Here is a 5000-nt window from a genome sequence, read left to right as displayed (position 1 = left end):
GTCCTGAGTCAGTGTAGCAGAGTGTTGACATTAACTACAGTCCAGTCCATCCTCAAAGCTCACGTTCTTACTCCGGAATTACATGGCCGAGAGAGCGAGGAGAGAGAGAGAGAGAGAGAGAGAGAGAGAGAGAGAGAGAGAGAGAGAGAGAGAGAGAGAGAGAGAGAGAGACATGAGGATCTCTGGGATAAGAGACGACCCACCACACCACCATCAACAAACCTGAGTGAACGTGTGAGAGTGAGGAGACGACAGCATACAAATATCCCAGTTCACCAAACACTCGATATCCATGATCCCTCCAGATCTGCTCCTTTACCTCACAAACACCTACTGACTAAAGACTCCACTAAATAAATGTGTTCAGCCTCGACTTGAACACTGAGACTGTGTCTGAGTCCCGAACACTGATTGGAAGGTTGTTCCATAACTGTGGGGTTTATAAGAGAAACATCTGCCCCCTGCTGGAGTCTTCATTATTTGAGGTACCAACAAATAGCCTGCACCTTTTGATCTAAGTAGGCGTGGAGGATCATCCTGGTACAGAAGTTTACTCAGATACTGCGGCGTGAGAGCGTTAAGTGCTTTATACGTCAGTAGTAGTATTTTATAATGAGTGTGAGATGGAATTGGGAGCAGTGTAGATGATTAAAACAGGGCTGATGGGATCATATTTTCTAGATCTAGTGAGGACTCTTGCTGCTGCATTCTGAACTAACTGAAACAGGTGAAAACCTGGCCAGCAGAAGCCGCCTCTGCTCTTCAGGACTGTTTTGTGTGCACTGACTGGGACGTGTTTAGTGAGGCTGCAACCAACAACAATTACATCAACCTGGAGGAGTTCCCATCATCAGTGACCAGCTACATCAGCAACTGCGTTTATTACTTGACCATCTCCAAGACCATCACTACACGCTCCAACCAGAAGCCGTGGATGTGCTGCTGAAACAAAGAGACTCAGCCTTCAGAGCAGGGGACAAGTCAAACTTAAGAACAACAAGGGTCAAACTGTCCCATGCCATCAGAGTGGTAAAGTGTGAACACGCTACGAGAATCCATGACCACTTCCAGGACAGCAGAAACACCCAGCGCATGTGGCAGGGCATCCAGGTGATCACGAACTACAAGAAAACTTCACTTGCTTATGACCGTGATGCCTCCCTCCCAGATGTGCTGAACGACTGCCCGGGTTGAGGTGCAAAACGACGTGGAGGCAAGGAAGACCACCCCCCTCCCAGTGACCAGGTGCTCTGTCCAACAACAGCTAAAGTGAGGAAAACTCTATGCAGAGTAAACCCACAGAAATCTGCTAAACCAGACAACATTCCTGGCAGAGTGCTCAGGGAATGTGCAGAAAAGCTAGCGATGTCTTCACCTACATTCACCTGACCCCATGCAGTTTGTGTATCGTCCAAGCCTTTCCATGGACAATGCCATGCCACGACCCTCTATCTGGCCCTCACCCACCTGGACACATATGTACGAATGTTGCTCATAGACTTTAGCTTAGCATTCAACACAATCATCCCTCAGCACCTGATTGAGAAGCTGAGCCTACTGGGCCTGAACACCTCCCTCTGTAGGTGGATCGTGGACTTTCTGACTGGAAGACCTCAGTCAGTGCAGATCAGGAAAAACATCTCCAGCACCACCACACTGAGCACTGGGGCACCTCAGGGCTGTGTGCTCAGTCCACTGCTGTTCACTCTGCTGATTAACGACTGTGTAGCAATGCACAGCTCAAACATGGTGGGTCTCATTAGCAAGAATGACGAGTCAGCATACAGAGAGGAGGTGCAACAGTTAACATCCTGGTGTAGAGCAACAACCTGTCTCTGAACTAAAGAGATGGTTGCTGACTTCAGGAGATCACAGAGCGACTATTCTTTACTGATCATTAATGGATCCTCCATGGACATCATCAAGAGCACCAAATTCCTTGTTGTTTATCTGGCGGAGAACCTCACCTGGTCACTGAACACCAGCTCCATCAGAATAAAGTCCAGCAGCATCTCTACTCCCTGAGTAGGTTGAGAAAAGCCCACCTCCCTCCCCCATCCTGACCATGCTCTACAGAGGGACCATCAAGATCATCACTGCCTGGTTTGAGAACTGCACCGTCTCGGATCTCAAGTCCCTACAGAGGAAAGTGAGGAAAGCTGAGAAGATCCTCAGAGTCTCTCTCCCCTCTATCAAGGACATTTACACAATTACACGCTGCATCCGGAAACCCACAGCATTGTGGATGACCCCAAACAACCCTCACACACACTTCCCACACTCTCTTCAAACACACCCCTCACACACACACACCCTCGCACACACCCCTAACACATACACCTCACACACACCCCTCACAAACACTCCTCACACTCTTTTTAAACACACCCCTCACACACACAAACACCCTCTCACATACACCTCACACACCCTAACACTCTCTTCAAACACACCACTCACACACACGCACACCTCCTCACACACTCTCTTCAACACCTCACACTCTCTTCATACACACCCCTCACACACACCCCACACACACACACACACACACACAGACCCTCCTCACACAAACTCCATACACTCTCTTCACACACACCCCTCACACACACACACACACACACACACACACACACTCTTTTGCACACACACCTCACACACACACACACTTTCCACTCTGCTACCATCAGGAAAGAGGTTCCAGGACATTCAGGCCTCACGCTCAGACTATGCAACATTTTCTTTTTATCTTGAGCCACCAACACACAGACTTGAACTGTACAAACACACACACTCAACTGTGTGTTACTGAACTGCACAACCTGAACTCAACACACACTCATTACTCATCCCAATCCATTCCACGACCATTTACAGTGAGGAAAATAAGTATTTGAACACGCTGCTATTTTGCAAGTTCTCCCACTTAGAAATCATGGAGGGTCTGAAATTGTCATCATAGGTGCATGTCCACTGTGAGAGACATAATCTAAAAAAAAAAATCCAGAAATCACAATGTATGATTTTTTAACTATTTATTTGTTTGATACAGCTGCAAATAAGTATTTGAACACCTGTCTATCAGCTAGAATTCTGACCCTCAAAGACCTGTTAGTCTGCCTTTAAAATGTCCACCTCCACTACATTTATTATCCTAAATTAGATGCACCTGTTTGAGGTCGTTAGCTGCATAAAGACACCTGTCCACCCCATACAATCAGTAAGAATCCAACTACTAACATGGCCAAGACCAAAGAGCTGTCCAAAGACACTAGAGACAAAATTGTACACCTCCACAAGGCTGGAAAGGGCTACGGGGAAATTGCCAAGCAGCTTGGTGAAAAAAGGTCCACTGTTGGAGCAATCATTAGAAAATGGAAGAAGCTAAACATGACTGTCAATCTCCCTCGGACTGGGGCTCCATGCAAGATCTCACCTCGTGGGGTCTCAATGATCCTGAGGAAGGTGAGAAATCAGCCCAGAACTACACGGGAGGAGCTGGTCAATGACCTGAAAAGAGCTGGGACCACCGTTTCCAAGGTTACTGTTGTTAATACACTAAGACGTCATGGTTTGAAATCATGCATGGCACGGAAGGTTCCCCTGCTTAAACCAGCACATGTCCAGGCACGTCTTAAGTTTGCCAATGACCATTTGGATGATCCAGAGGAGTCATGGGAGAAAGTCATGTGGTCAGATGAGACCAAAATAGAACTTTTGGGTCATAATTCCACTAAACTTGTTTGAAGGAAGAAGAATGATGAGCACCATCCCAAGAACACCATCCCTACTGTGGAGCATGGGGGTGGTAGCATCATGCTTTGGGGGTGTTTTTCTGCACATGGGACAGGGCGACTGCACTGTATTAAGGAGAGGATGACTGGGGCCATGTATTGCGAGATTTTGGGGAACAACCTCCTTCCCTCAGTTAGAGCATTGAAGATGGGTCGAGGCTGGGTCTTCCAACATGACAATGACCCGAAGCACACAGCCAGGATAACCAAGGAGTGGCTCTGTAAGAAGCATATCAAGGTTCTGGCGTGGCCAAGCCAGTCTCAAGACCTAAACCCAATAGAGAATCTTTGGAGGGAGCTCAAACTCCGTGTTTCTCAGAGACAGGCCAGAAACCTGACTGATCTAGAGAAGATCTGTGTGGAGGAGTGGGCCAAAATCCCTCCTGCAGTTTGTGCAAACCTGGTGAAAAACTACAGGAAACGTTTGACCTCTGTAATTGCAAACAAAGGCTCCTGTACCAAATATTAACATTGACTTTGTCCAGAGGTGGAGGATGGACAGAGGTGATGGATGGACAGAGGTGGTGGATGGACAGAGTTGGTGGATGAACTGAGGTGATGGATGGACAGAGTTGGTGGATGACAGAGGTGGATGATGGACAGAGGTGATGGATGGACAGAGTTGGTGGATGGACAGAGGTGGCGGATGGACAGAGGTGGCGGATGGACAGAGTTGGTGGATGGACTGAGGTGGCGGATGGACAGGGGTGATGGATGGACAGAGGTGGTGGATGGACAGAGTTGGCGGATGAGAGTGGTAGTAAATGAACACAGTTGGTGGATGGACAGTGTTGCTAGATGGCAGTGTTGCTAGGTGGCGGATGGACAGAGGTGATGGATGGACAGAGTTGGTGGATGGACAGAGGTGATGGATGGACAGAGTTGGTGAATGGACAGTGTTGCTGGATGGACAGAGTTGGTGGATGGACAGAGTTGGTGGATGGACAGAGGTGATGGATGGTCAGAGGTGGTGGATGGACAGAGGTGGTGGATGGACAGAGTTGGTGGATGGACAGAGTTGTTGGACAGGATTAGAAACGAGTTTATTAGAGGGACAGCGCATGTAGGACGTTTTGGAGACAAGGTGAGGGAGGTGAGATTGAGATGGTTTGGACATGTGCAGAGGAGGGACATGGGGTATATCAGTAGGAGAATGCTGAGGATGGAGACACCAGGAAGGAGGAAAAGAGGAAGACCAAGGAGGAG

Source organism: Silurus aristotelis, assembly GCF_946808225.1.
Source record: "Silurus aristotelis genome assembly, chromosome: 27".
NCBI classification, from domain to species: domain Eukaryota; kingdom Metazoa; phylum Chordata; class Actinopteri; order Siluriformes; family Siluridae; genus Silurus; species Silurus aristotelis.
The sequence above is the reverse complement of the archived record's forward strand: the minus strand, read 5'-3'. Positions refer to the sequence as shown.